Raw genomic sequence first — 15,034 nt, 5'->3', positions numbered from 1 at the left:
TCGTCGAAACATCACCAAGATACTCTCAATCTTACACAGGAAAAGACCTGAATACACCAAAACCTGCGTATATGTATATGTATATATAAATGGCTCTGTGCATTTGTGTGTGTGTATATGTTCCAGCATATCTCTGGAATACCTAAAGCAATTTCAACCAAACTTGATACACAAATCACTTACCCTCTGGAAACAAATACTGTGGGGGTAAGACACCCCTAATACCCCCCGGGGTGGGTGTTATGTTAAGAGCCTGTTGCGCCTTAAAACAGCTTCTACCGTACTGCCTTAAAAAGGCTTCTACTGTACAGCGCTGTGGAGTTGCCATGGTAACGGCTTCACAGTACTCCACAAGGGGGCTCCCTCTGGTAATGGGGAAAATCCAACATTAGAAATTGTGGCGATGTCCATGGAACGAGGGTTGGGATCAGTGGTGGGTTTCAATTTATTTTACTACGGTTCGCATGCGCAAAAGCATCCGGGCAGGTGGGCGGAGCCTTCCGCCACCGTCACTACCAGTTTGCCCAATCCGGGGCAAACTGGCAGAAACCCACCTCTGGTTGGGATAAATAAATACCTGGGCAGCACTGGGTTATCAGCTAGAGGGTAAATAAAAGAACATGGAGTATGTTTCAAACTAACCATACTTCAACTGTCATGTGAATGCAGAATGTGAATGTTTTTAATTAGCATGGCTAAAAATCTTTTTGTGACCACAGGTACATCCTACAAGTGACACATTTCAAAATTCTGCAGCCTTACAGGAGGCTAAAGAAAATTACTATCCAACTCAGATGCAAGAATCACTCTTGACTTGAGACATGCTCCTGCCCTTCAAGCAGGAGTGAGGACTTAAGCAGGGAGGCTAACCTGCTTTGAGACTGGATTTCCAAATCCCTGAGCAAGAATTAAAAGCAGCAATCCAATTATGAAAAGAGTTTCTCTTTTTACATCTTAAGGGTTTTTATTTAAGGCTGTTGTACTGTCCAAGTTTTCTCCAGAAAGCTTATAATCAATATCATGTTTTTTTTTAAAATGAAGCCAGTGGATAATATTGCTTTTCCCTCTGCCAGGAGAAAGGAAGGGTTGTTTTTTTGGCAAGACGTCCATCCCTGGCACTTCCCCAGAAAACCTGAAGCCTCCACCCCACTGATGTGGCGGGGTGGGGGGAGGATAAAAATTGCCCCATTCCAGTTACATATGCTTTTCATCCATGGACTGATATCAACTGTCTATCATCCATTACACTACTTAAATAAACAAAGTCCAAACTGCAAAGCATTTGTAATCCATTCCAAAATCTTGATGAATCACATCAAGAATCTGTTTATAGAACATTTAACAGTTTAAAAACCAGTCCATCCTCTTTTAACAGAAACCTTATTTAAAATTAAAAAGTCTGAGTCATTTTAAAATGCACAAGGGACTTCCAGGAAGATGGGGACAATATTGATCATAAGACCGTAGCGTGACAAGCATGTTAATAATTCCAGCGCAAGTGATCAGTATTGGCCCAATTCATTCCAATGGTGGTCTCATGACCACAAATTGAATCAAATTGGCCCAGAAAGTTACATCTTTTGCACTGGATTGTAAATGCCTGTTACACTACAAACTTAGCACTACTGGAGAAAAAATATGCATATTTCCAATACCTTCTAGACATGATACATAGAGCTTAACAGCTGCCCTCTATAGCACTAGCAAATAGCACTTAGACTTATATACCGCTTCATAGTGCTTTTACAGCCCTCTCTAAGCGGTTTACAGACTCAGTATATTGTCCACAACAGTCTGGGTCCTCATTTTACCCACCTTGGAAGGACGGAAGGCTGAGTCAACCTTGAGCCAGTCAGGATCGAACTCCTTGCTGTGGGCAGAGACAGAGCTGCAATGCTACATTCTAAGTAATGCACCACCACGACTCCTAGCAATAGCACTTAGACTTATATACCGCTTTGCAGTGCTTTACAGCCCTCTCTAAGCGGTTTACAGAATCAGTATATTGTCCCCAACAATCTGGGTCCTCATTTTACCCACCTCCTAAGGATGGAAGGCTGAGTCAACCTTGACCCTGCTGAGATTTGAACTGCCAAATTTCAGCCAGCCGGCAGCCAGCAGAAGGAGCCTGCAGTACTGCACTCTAACCACTGCGCCACCTCGGCTTTAATATTATACTTTTAAATGCAACCCCGAAAGAACAACAGATGATGACATTAGTGACAAATAGTGATGTTACAATGAAGACCACATGTCTGTCATCAAGACACAAAAGTTGCCATTATCGACTTGCATCCTGACATCTGATTTATGGATGTGAGCCTTGGTGGCGCAGTGATTGGATTCGGACCAGCTCAAAGTTGACTCAGACTTCCATCCTTTCAAGGTGGTAAAATGAGGACCAAGATTGATGGGGGCAATAGATTGACTCTGTAAACTGCTTAGAGGGGGCTGTAAAGCTCTGTGAAGCGGTATATAAATCTAAGTGCTATTGCTATTTGCATAGCAACCTTCATCACATACCTTTCATCATCTGCCATGCCTTCCTCCATGGATGTCCACGGGATGGTTTGCTTCTAAGAGATCTTTGCCCAGACTTGAGGGGATGCCAGCTTGATATAATCTCCGTCTCTTCTGGGCATGTGTGTGATGTCACCATACACGATGAAGGAGTGATGACATCACATAATACAGAACTCTTTCTAATCCCCTTTTGCCTTTTACAGATGCCACTCTTTGGGCCTTAAGGCCATTTTTCCTAAAGCAGCTGCTGAAATGTTCAGTTGAAGGTGTCCCCAACAGACTCTACGTGTGTTTTAAATCCCAAGCTCTGAATAGCTCTGTTATTCTGCAAAGTAGACCTCTCAGTCCCAATCATAAAAGAAAACATGTAGTTGTATCTAATAGACCCAGTGTCATCTTCCTTCCTTCCTTCCTTCCTTCCTTCCTTCCTTCCTTCCCTCCCTCCCTCCCTCCCTCCCTCCCTCCCTCCTTCCTTCCTTCCTTCCTTCCATTTCTCCTCCTTCTCCTCCTCCTTCTTCTTCTACTACTATTACTACTACTACTATTACTACTACTACTTCTTTTTCTTCTTTTCCTCCCCCCACCCCAAAGCTGCAGAACAAATTTCTGCAAATTGGCTGGGGAATTCTTGGAGTTGAAGTTCACACAACTTAAAGTTGCCAAGCTTCAGAAACACTGGTCCAAAGAGACGGCCATCATGACGGCATGTACTTAATAGTCCATAACAAATAAAAATGCATCTGCTTTAACAGTAACAACTCTGGAATAGGAACACCGGCAGCGTATTCAGAGACAGCCTGGCATTCCTGCGCTCTCTCTGTAGCATTGTTGGTGACACTATTTTCTTTACGGAGTTGGATTCCAGCCACAAGTCATCACACAACTATACTCAGTTCTGAGGCAGAGACAGATTGGAAGAATCGGGTAGGAGAAGAAAGGGAGACTGTCTTAGGGTTCTGGAAATCCCTGGGCTCCGTTCCCTTGGCTTTCCATCTCTGACACCTTCTGCAAGATTTTTAAGTAACGTCATTCGGAGTACTTGTACATAAAAGTTAGCCCTCAACTTATGACTAATGATTACAGGAGTAAGCTTATAGTAGTTAAGTTATACCAGTCATTAAGTGGGTCATCACCCTCCTGATTTTACAACAACTTTTGCAATTTTTGCTAAGTAAATGCGTTTCCTGCAATGTGCATCTTTTTTTTTTTGCTAGAAACCCAAAATAAACGCTGATTTCCAGCACACACACAAAAAAGAAGCAAATTGCAGTCCCATCACTGTGGGATGTGCAAACAATCATAAATGTGAGCCGGTTGTCGAATGTCCCAAATGCGATCACGTGACCAGAAGGGCAACTATCACAACTATCCAAGTTGTAGGTACCTTTTCTTGGGATGAGGGGAGGTCTGTGATGACTTCAAACAGTTGCTAAGGGAGAAGTCGCAAGCGTCAAGGACTATCTGTACAGAAATGCATTGCCAACAGCTGGTAGATGCCCGGTCTTTACAACATCAGCTAAACACTTGGCAATCCTGGCGATAAGAGCTGTGCAGTCATAGGAACAGCAAGCAGCTGGAAAGCTCACAGCTTGAATCAGAAACCAAAGAAGAAAACCCAAGCCTGATCACCAGCCCAATTCTTAACCTTTCTTTCTGCTCGTGCAAAGCTGCCAAGTCCTCCTGCGTCTCAGTTTCGGCTTTCCCAGGACTGCCTTTCTCAAGGCAGGGCGCTCCAGATGTTTTGCAACTGCCATTCCTTACAATACCCAGCACATTTCCTAATACATTGTAACGAACTCATCTGGAAGCAATCAAGTTGAGGAAGGTTGTTCTACACAAGGACCCAGTTGAATCAAGGCTTCGTTTTCCTACATCCAGCCTCACCTCCCTCTGGTTCTTCCTCTTGGGGAAAATGTGATCAGCTACGGTCCATCTTCATCTGCGTTTGACCTCTTTCTGAGTCCGATGAAGACATACCGAGTTACGGTATCTCCTCGACTCAGGCTTCTGGAGTCTGCAAATGTAGTAACTCTGTGAAATTTTCTGGAGCCTTGCCAGATTCCTGCTCACAGAGCAGAAGCCAAGGAAGAGAAATGTTCGTGTGTGACTTTGTGTGTGCCTCCCTGAACATGTGTGTGCATGTGGTTTTTAAAAATAGACTTCCCTTTCATTGGAAGCTGTAGGGGGGAATCATTCTATGCCAGCTTCCGTGATGGTACAGATTACACACCATTTTGGCTTTTGGGGACCAAGAGGACCTCAGATTGAGAGATCTCCACTCCTTCTGGAGGCCCCTTGGCAAACCCTCAAGAGGACTCCTGGTATCTAACTCTGTTGCTAGACTTCTGAATGCCAGAAAGGACCCCATTGCAAATGCAAGCTGAAGACTGGAGGAATTACAATGTCAGGTTCGTATCTTCCTAAACCAGCAAATATCTCAGCTAATCTGAAGAGGGGGACATCCATTAAGCCTAGCACCCCTGATTCCACCGCTGTATTTTGAAGAGTGAAGCTGAGAGGGAAAGATCCTTCTTAAAAGATATTTTTAAAAAGGCACTCTGATCTCAATAGGGGTTGTGTATTTCCTTCCTTCCTTCCTTCCTTCCTTCCTCCCTCCCCCTTCTTTCTGCCTTCCTTCTCTCTTTCTCCTCCCTTCCTTTCCCCTTCTTTCTGCCTTCCTTCTCTCTTTCTCCTTCCTTCCTTCCTTCCTTCCTTTTTCATCCATCCATCACATTTTAAAACAACTGAAATAATTTATTCCAAAGCCTGAATGCAGACCGGAAAACGTTTCTTTCAGAGTTCACCTTTTTGAACACTGGTGATACAGTTCCCATTCACATATGGCCTATATAAAAGTAAAGGCAAAGATTCCCCTTGCACATATGTGCTAGTTGTTCCTGACTCTAGAGGGGGGGGGTGCTCAGCTCCGTTTCAAAGCCAAAGAGCCAGCACTGTCCAAAGACATCTCTGTGGTCATGTGGTCGGCATGACTCTAGGCCGAAGGCACACGGAGCGCTGTTACCTTCCCACCAAAGGTGGTTCCCTTTTTTTACTTGCATTTTTTACATGCTTTTGAACTGCTAGGTTGGCAGAAGCTGGGACAAGTAACGGGAACTCACTCGGTTACGCAGCGCTAGGGATTCGAACCGCTGAACTGCCAACCTTTCTGATCAACAAGCTCAGTGTCTTAGTCACTGAGCCACCGTGTCCCTTTGCCTATATATAAGATGCACTGATTATTGATTCCAAAACAAAGCAGGGACAACACTGTGATCAGGCAAATGCTGCCATTACATATACTTGCATCCCCATATCTAACGCAAGTTTGTTAAACCATTGCTATTGCTGTAGACCCAACATCCTGCATGGGTTGCCATCTGCTGTGCCCCAAACACCTACAGAGAAATGCATATCTAATAGAAAGTTGCTCGTAAAAATGAGTGTTTCTAAAAAGTTTCTAAAACTGCCTCAATTGGGAAAGGAAATGGAAGCTAATCAATTTCTTACTCATAACATATGACATCTCTCCTGGATCCAGAATTGAAATTCAATTCTGCTCAATTTTCTGTCTTTTCTTTGTTGTTGTTGTTGTTGTTGTTGTTGTTGTTGTTGCAGGACTCCAATTTTACTGGACTGGTGGCATCTTACCTTTACACAACTGCCTACCTTAAATATTGCTGGATGTTTAAAGGTAAAGGTTGCCCTCGCACATATGTGCTAATTGTTCCTGATTCTAGAGGGCAGTGCTCATCTCCATTTCAAAGCTGAAGAGCCAGCGCTGCTCAAAGACGTCTCCGGGGTCATGTGGCCGGCATGACTAAACGCCAAAGGCGCACGGAACACTGTTACCTTCCCACCAAAGGTGGTCCCTATTTTTCTACTTGCTTTTGAACTGCTAGGTTGGCAGAAGCTGGGACAAGTAACGGAAACTCACTCCATTACGCGGCGCTAGGGATTCAAACTGCCGAACTCCCAACCTTTCTGATCGACAAGCTCAGCATCTTAGCCACTGAGTCACTGCATGGATGTTTACAAGCACCCATTTCAAAGCCTTTCCCTCTGTTATCACAAGAAGATACTTTAACACAGGTTTATTCCAACTTGCTGCCTCTTTCCTTACAGCATGGAAGAAATAAAATTATTGCACACGAGCTATTACACTGCAGTTTTTATCTGGGTTGACATCAACGTTTAATTTTTTTCCTTTTCTAGCAACAATTCCAGGGCAGTCAGATGGTTACTGCGTGGCTGTCCTATTAGCCTACAAAAAACTCCCAGGTCATTAATAAATGCCTCTAACATTTGCTACTTAGCTTCAAGAATGTGACAGAAGTTACTTCCTAAAAATCAAGGTCTAATCTTATAAACCTGGCTTGTTGTTTTTTCTTTTTTTGCCCTTCTCTGTATGTTTGTTTGTTTCTTTCTCTGTCTGGCTTCAGGCCACAGTAAAAATTTATCAAAGCATATGCAATTAACACAGAGCAAAATATCTACTTTCCCAACCTCCTTTCCATGAAAGACATGGCACACACCCCTACAATAGCGGCCGATTGCTAATTACTAAGCTGCTTTCATTTCCCCAGACTTACACATGACTAATTAAACTCTGCTTTTCCACCGGATAATGAAACCACAGTCTCCCCTAAGCAGGTGGTTATAAAATAGATTGGCTACCAATGCACCCCCCTTGCTTTCAATTCAGAGCGATCTGGTTTCTACCAAGGCTGGAGGAACAAGACTCAAAACATTGTCCTCTCACAATGCATCTTCAAATAGAAAGAGGCATTTCATAATACTTGAGTCTTCTTTGATCAGCTAATGGGTAAATTTACACATGAAATGACTAAGCAGCTCTTTGGAACGTCTTAAAAGCATAAATCTGTGACAGACAATTTTGAAAGGTCTTATATTGGAAGCATGTGTTGAATTGTTATCGTGAGGCAACAAGGGGCCCAACATCCTATTGAGACTCATATATTAATATCCTAATGATATTAATTTGGTGATTGTTATCTGGCAGATGAAACCCTTCCCAAAGTCCCACTGGTGGGAAGCTACACAACACCACCACAAAATCTTCCTGCTACTTATATAACCTTTCCCAACTTTTACTGTCCTCCTAATATGACTTCTGGCCAAGTTTCTTAGAATTTCTGGGAGCTGCAGTCTCAACAACATCTGGGGAAGACTGGTCTAGACTCATAGTCTCATTTCTAGATACTTTCTCTAGTGATTTTGTAACAGTTTTCTGCACTCCTCTTCCACACTTTTATTACAGTGCAAACATCAAAATGAGAGGCCTTTCAAAACACTGTTCTGTGGCTTAGAGGGAAGTGATGCTTAAAAGCAATTTTTTCCTATGTTCAATTATACACAGAGCAACTAGATCTCAAAGAACCTGTCAGGATAAATTTATGGGAAAAGAAAGGTTGATCCATCATCAGCTATTTTTACATTAACATGTCTGAGAGAAGAGAAACTATATTTGGTTTGTTTAACAGATTCTTCCAAGTCTGGGAAAAGAAACACAAATAAAAATAGTTCACCTACTGGATCAAAATATTAATGCATAAGCATATTGAAAATTGCTGGATTGACTCCTTATTAAAACATTATTGAAAATATCATGAACAAATCAATAAACAACATATTAATCTGGGTGAATAAAAGCTGTAGTACAATGAGCAATTTTATACTTAGCTAATAGCCAAAATTGCAAAGACCAGACAGCTCTAGTAATAAAAGTCAAGGATACAAAAAAAAATTTTTGGGGGAAAAAACTTAAATATAAAGAAAACTTGCACAACAACTAGCCATGGAATTTACAATTATATTAAAGTGGTAAATATCTTCTGCCTTTTAAAGTTAACAATCAACAGTAAAGGAGGGACAATCAAGAAATACACCCCAGACTAAGACTTTATAGAAGATTCATAAGGCTTTGGAAAACGTATCAAAAGCTGGCATGGGTTTATATTTGCAAAGATCAGAATTGGGCAAGCTATGGCATTCTTCCCTAGGACCAGTGGTGGGATTTGAACTCTTTCCCTACCGGTTCTATGAGAGCGTGCTTCGTGCAGCACTCGAAGACCGCCCTCAGTGTCAGCGCTGGTGAGCTGAGCTGGTTTTTTTTAGCTCAGCTGAGGTGTGGCCATCCACTCTGCCACGCGAATCAACTGAGCTAAAAAACAAGGGAATAAAGGATGGGGGCAGAAGGGCAGGGCCAACCAGAGGTAGTATTTGCCGGTTCTCCGAACTACTCAAAATTTCTGCTACCAGTTCGCCTGAACCGGTCCGAACCGTCTGAATGCCACCCCTGCCTAGGACACTCTATGGAAGTGAAAGTTGGACTTTGAAGAAGCAAGAGGGGAAGAGTGTTGCCACTCTTGATCTTTTGAGTTGGAGAAGACTTATGAGAAGTCTTAAGACACCCAAGAAAAGAAACAACGGATCATCAAACATATGAGAGTTCTCACTCAAGGCACAAAATGACCAGGCTTAATTTTTCCTACTTTGAAGACGTTATACAAAGAGCCTGGAGAAGGTTTTAATGCTGGGAAAGATGGAAGGAAAGAGAAGAAGATGACCAAAATCCAGGTGGAAAAGACTCAAGTTACAGTAGCAATGAGTGCATCTCTGGAACACCAGGTTAGAGACAGATCGTCATGGAGAGAAAACCTATAGAGTTGACAATGACTTGATGGCACACAGTCAGTCAATCAAGCAATCAAATCTGAAGAAGCTCTAGTAAAGTCAAGAGGTGTCTTATTTTTGAGAAAGTTGCTACAGCTGGACTCTAAGCCATTTGATTAGCTTCCGAATTTACCGATGAGCCAAGTTTATATAACATTTGCACTGTATTTGTGTAACTCAAAATTAATGTACATTCTCCTTTTTGTGGGGGAAGAGACAGTTCTAGGCACATTTATTCTAGCATAAACCCCATAAGATTGCTAGGCTCACCGACAGGATGCTTCCTTTGGAGAAAATCCTAATCCAAGCAATTAGAATTAACATCCAGCAGCCTTAATCAGTTTTGGGGGTTGATTTAAAGGATGCTACCAAACCTGGGCGATATTATGCCCATGAAACCAGAGCTCCACCCCTCTGGTTCAGCAAGAAGCAACTCTGTACATTACTGGCTCTTGCTTATAAATAAACATCAACAGGACTGATTGAAATCTGAAGGATATGTTCCCCAGTGATGCTTACTCTACATTTTCAGATTGAAATCTGAATGCTCAGTGATGCTTACTCTACAAAGCAATTAGGCAATTGATTGTATGTATGTATGTATGTATGTATGTATGTATGTATATATATATATATATATTCAGCACAATATATATATATATATTCAGCACAATTGCAACACACACACACACAAACACATACTGTATCTATCTATCTATCTATCTATCTATCTATCTATCTATCTATCTATCTATCTATCTATCTATCTATCCATACATACATACACACACATACACACATACATACACACACACACACATATATATATTTGCATTTTTGCTGATAAATAAATGAATGGAGATTAGTATAGATCTATTTCAAGCTATTTAGCTGTCATCAGCTAGCCATACCCTGACTGGGATTCGAACCAGGGCTCTTTTTACATGTTAGCCAGTTATATTAACCTTTAAGCCACAAGGCTTAAGGGAAGCAGTATGCTCCTTCCCATATTTGGGCATACCAGGTGCTTTGACAAAACACTTAAGCATTCCCCTGGCTCAGATGATAAGGGAGGAGAGCTTGTGGCTTAAAGGTTAATACAACTGCCCAACATGTAAACAGAGCCCAAGTTCGAATCCCAGTCAGGGTATGGCTAGCTGATGAGAGCTAAATAGCTTGAAATAGATCTATACTAGTCTCCCTTCATTTATTTATCAGCCAAAATGCAACACCACACACACACACAATTTCAATTACAGCCAAATAATGGAGATTGGCCCTACAGTTTAACACAATGCCATAGACAAGGTGGGTGGTGTGGTGCTTATAATAGTATCAAGACCACAGGCCTAAAGGGGAGTGAAAGATCATCCTTCTGTGACAGCAACCTCCTTGCTGTAGGCAAGGTTAGGATGGAAGACAACAGCCAGTTTAAAGATCCTGTGAGGAAGGGGTTTGAATTTAATGTCTCCTTATCCGCGGTTCGGTTCTTTAAAAAATCTTCACACATTCTCTACTTGTACACAATTCTGATGGGCTGAACTACACATTCCACCAACCAACCCATATATATGTGGGGCTGAGGAACACTGATAAGCCATTCCTCTAGCTTAGCTCTTCATGGGTACAAATGGACTGTTTTACATATCATCTAAGTTCATCTACTGCAGTACAGGTAGTCCTCAACTTACGACTGCAGTTGAGCCCAAAATTCCTGCTGCTAAGTGAGACAAACGTTAAGGGAGCTACAACCTTTCTTGCCACAGTTGTTAAGTGAATCACTGCAGCTGTTAAGTTCGCAACATGTTTGTTAAGTGACTCAGGCTCCCCCCCCCCTCCAATTTTGCTTGTCAGAAGGTCGCAAAAGGAGATCAGATGCCCTGGGACACCTCACGGTCATAAATATGACACACTTGCCAAGCAGATGATTTGGGTTATGTGACCATAGGGATACTGCAGGGGTCATAAGTGTGAAAAACGGTCATGCGGTCACTTTTTTTTCAGTGCTGGTGTAACTTTGAACTGTCCACTTAAATTGAACTGTTTTAAGTCAAGGATTCCCGGCGTTTTATCCGGTACTGATAATACTGGATCCACAGTTTTGAAGCAAGGCAGTCTATTAGCCCAGATGGTGGGGTTTTAATTTAGAAACCATATTGGTTGAGTTCACATGAAACATGCATATTTTGATCCATAGCCAAGTGGGCAAAAGCAGACACCGACTTATTCTGTTTTATTCTTATTCCATAAAAACTCTTCTAAAATACAGAAGGGGGAGGAGGGAGGCTCACAAGTGCAGCTAATTTTACTCACTTACTACTCAAGACACTCTTGAACCTTCACCCAGCACATCTATTCTCTCTTAGGGATGTAAAGCCTCTCTCCCCACACCGATTTTCCCTTTGATCAACCAGGACTGGCGGCTGGCCAAACGCCTTCTATTCACGTTGCTTTCTCCTTTAATATCCTTGCCCGAGACATAACCTCCTCTTCCTCCTACTCGTCTAAAACCATCAACGGTTAGAAGCACTTCTGAGCTCCCACCAGACTCATAAAATCCTTTAAAACAACAGAAACTGTCCTGGAGCCAAAACATCTGGATTATGAATTTAAATCCATCATTTACCACTGCTCCAATTCTCCATCAGAAGAGGAAAGCAGCAGATTCGACGGGTTTAGGAGTTTCACTCCCTCGTCCTGAAAACTCCAGAGAAGAGCGCAAGACAACATCGTTACAGAAGGAAGATAGGGCAACTCCATGTTTGTCTTCCGCTCTCTTCTCCGTCTGAGCCAATGGGCCAAAAGCATGCAAGAATGCAAAAGATGTGCTTTAATTTACCCACTCAGCATCTAAGATGCTGGGGCCACCGTCCCAATTCCCTTTCTCTTTCATCTTTTTGTTTTGCAACCTCCTTTAGGTTTACCCCAAATTAAATGCATTTCATTTCTTTTCCGAATGTAACAGAATCTCATCTTAAATCAAAGCACACTAGGGTTTATACTAAGCCCCCAATGCCCACGTGGCTTGCTTCCACTACTATATTTTCAGGCCTCTCAATTTATGGTGGTTGTGGGAGATAACACTCACTTCTAGGAAAACACAGGCCTTTTTTTCAAACACAAGTTAAAAGCTTTGCTCAGTTGCCACTGGGAAGTTAAAAAGAACAGAACAGTTGGGAGGGACCTTGGAGGTCTTCTAGTCCAACCCTCGGCTCCAGCAGGAGACCCTATACCGTTCCAGACAAGTGGCTGTCCAAACTCTCTTAAAAGCCTCCAATGTTGGAGCACCCACAACCCTCCGAAGGCAAGTCGTTCCACTGGATTAATTGGTCAGCACACAAACACAATGCCCAGCAATCCTGGAGCCTTTAAAAACACAACTTACCATCAAGCAAGGTAGCCATCCACCACATTAATTCCTTGTTGTCTGATGTTCTTCCTCGCCCATCGTTTCTTCGCTCCTGAGTTTCCCCTCCCCAAAGAAAAGATGAAGAAGTGCCACTGTACCTTCCCAGCTTGTTCTCGGCTCATCTGAAAAAAAAAACAAGACACCTCAGGAAAGGTGGTCTGCAACTGGCTGGGACCCCCCAACGCCCACCTTTGCAGAAGACCCATTTGGGAGGGTGGGGGGGAGACTTCTGAGCTGACACCACAGGCAGCAAATTACTAAGAGGTGTGCATGCAAAGTCGAAGTCACACCGATGCTCCCCAGGCACATGGTTGTCTCTCCTGCACTGTCTTTCAAAATTAAAGGTTCTGCTCGTGCGTTCCTTACCCCCACATCGTGCCCCAGATACCCCTGGAGAGGGGAGAAGTTCCTTCTGGCCATCCTTTTTAAAGGGCGCCCCGGGGAAACGGCTGGAAAGGGCAGCTTTTTGCTCCACACTTGTGGCGCATCTATGCCTCCAGGCAATTTTTAAGGGCATCGTCTGGAGCTGCGGGTCCTTGGAACCCCTTCCCCTGCGGTTTCTCAGCTCATCCCGTGGTGGATGAAAAGAGGCGAGGGGCGCAGGACTGTGAAAGCATCCGACGATCCACCCACCCCGTCCCAGAAGAGCGCGAGAGAGGGAGAAGGTCGGCTGCAAAGCGGAGCAAAACCCTCCCGCCAGCTTTCCGCGGTGCCAAAGGAAGTTGGAACGGAGCGCGCGTGGGGAGCGGACTCCCCCTCTTATCCCAACGGGGACTCCAGACCCCCTCTTTCCCCACAACGGACTCCATCCCCTCCGCAGTTACCTTCCGCCCCGCTCTCCAGTCTCGGCCGTTGTTCCGGGGGCCGGGCTTTCTTCTCCCCCCACCCCCCCCCAAGCCCCGGCACAGAGGCGCCTCCGGGCCGACCGCGGCTCCCCAAACGCCCGGGCGCTTTGGGTCGCTCGCTTCCCCTCTCCGCAGGAGCAAGATGGTCGGAACAGCGATGCCCCCTCCCCGAATTGGGGAGGAGGTAAGAAAACGGGGGAGGGGAGGGGAGGAAAGCGACAGCGCCGCAATTGCAGCCCGCCTGATCCCGATCCTGCCTGGCAGCCAGACGGGAACCGTCTTGCGCCGTCCTTTCCCTGGCGCGCAGTCCTGCTCTCGGCTTCTCCGCTTGGCTTTTTTTTGCGCCCAGCCTGGCTCCGCTCCGCTCGCCTCTGGCAGTCGTGCGCCCAGTCGCCCGGGGACTGGACTCCCCCCTCTCTCCCCACCTCTTGCCACTCCGCCCGCGTCCCCCGCCCCGGAGTCAGGCTTGTTTGGAGCTACTTTGCCCAACAGGCTTGCGAGGAGGCGGGAAGGGGAGGGGGGAGTGGAAAAGCCCGCTCGCTTCCGGCTTCTCACTTTCTCTTTTTCCCCAACTTGCCGGGGGGGGGGGTTGTCCTCCCCCCCCCAACTCACAGGAAGGAGGGTTTTCCAAAGTAGGAAGAAAATAAGTCTGGGGACTTGAAATATCCGATTGGAAGCCTATAAAGGCAGGCGCTGGATGCCGCTGGCGGGGGACGGACGGACGGACGGGACGGGACTTCGCACGACCTGCTTAACGCATCCTTCGTGGCGCCAGGAACAACGGGACAAGTCAAACCGTCTGGATCCTGAATCTCCCCTTACACCGGCCAACCGCATTCCTGGATCTTTATTTTTTTATTTTATTGTTTTTATTTTATTTTATTGTTTTATTTTATTTTATTGTTTTTATTTTATTTTATTGTTTTTATTTTATTTTATTGTTTTTATTTTATTGTTTTTATTTTATTGTTTTTATTTTTTGTTATTGTTTTTATTTTATTTTATTGTTTTTATTTTATTTTATTGTTTTTATTTTATTTTATTGTTTTTATTTTATTATAAAGAAAAAAGGGAATTACAAGGGAATATTAGGACAGGGACGTTAGGCATGGTGGTGCGCTTATGCACGCCCCTTACAGACCTCTTAGGAATGGGTTGAGGTCAACAGCAGACAGTCTAAGTTAAAGTTTTGGGGGTTTGGGGATGAAACCCCTGAGTCAGGGAGAGCATTCCAGGCGTTGACCACTCTGTTGCTGAAGTCGTATTTTCTGCAATCAAGTTTGAAGTAGGTTTACTGTAAATTTGTAACTATTGTGTGCTTGTGTGTTGTTGTGTTTGAAGCTGAAGTATTCATTGACAGGTAGGATGTTGTAGGAGAAAATTGTATGTTCTACGCTTAGGTGGGATTGAAGGCGGCAAAAAGTCTAGTGACATAAGCACAGCAGCATCTACCTAATTGTCAGTTTGCTAGGATCGTGTTACCTGCTGGATAGTCAGCTGCCCCAAAATCTGCAGAGGGGATGAGTGTGTGTTTACTTTACAAAAAAAGCAGTAAAGTTCAGAG

At 44.0% G+C, this 15,034-nt stretch overlaps 1 protein-coding gene across 1 annotated transcript in view; it reads right to left on the bottom strand.

Annotated features, from left to right (window-relative positions):
* The window catches only part of TMEM200B (transmembrane protein 200B), a 31,403-nt gene extending 17,499 nt beyond the window's left edge, over positions 1-13,904 (bottom strand). The window contains exons 1-2 of the mRNA XM_032228038.1: positions 13,450-13,904; positions 12,602-12,747 (exon numbers count right to left, since the gene is read on the bottom strand). The gene's annotated coding sequence lies outside the window, so the exon portion shown is untranslated. The remainder of the gene's footprint in view (positions 1-12,601; positions 12,748-13,449) is intronic.
* Between the last annotated feature and the right edge of the window lie 1,130 nt (positions 13,905-15,034).

The sequence above is a fragment of the Thamnophis elegans genome, chromosome 12 (genome assembly GCF_009769535.1).
Source record: "Thamnophis elegans isolate rThaEle1 chromosome 12, rThaEle1.pri, whole genome shotgun sequence".
NCBI lineage: Eukaryota > Metazoa > Chordata > Lepidosauria > Squamata > Colubridae > Thamnophis > Thamnophis elegans.
The sequence above is the reverse complement of the archived record's forward strand: the minus strand, read 5'-3'. Positions and strand labels throughout refer to the sequence as shown.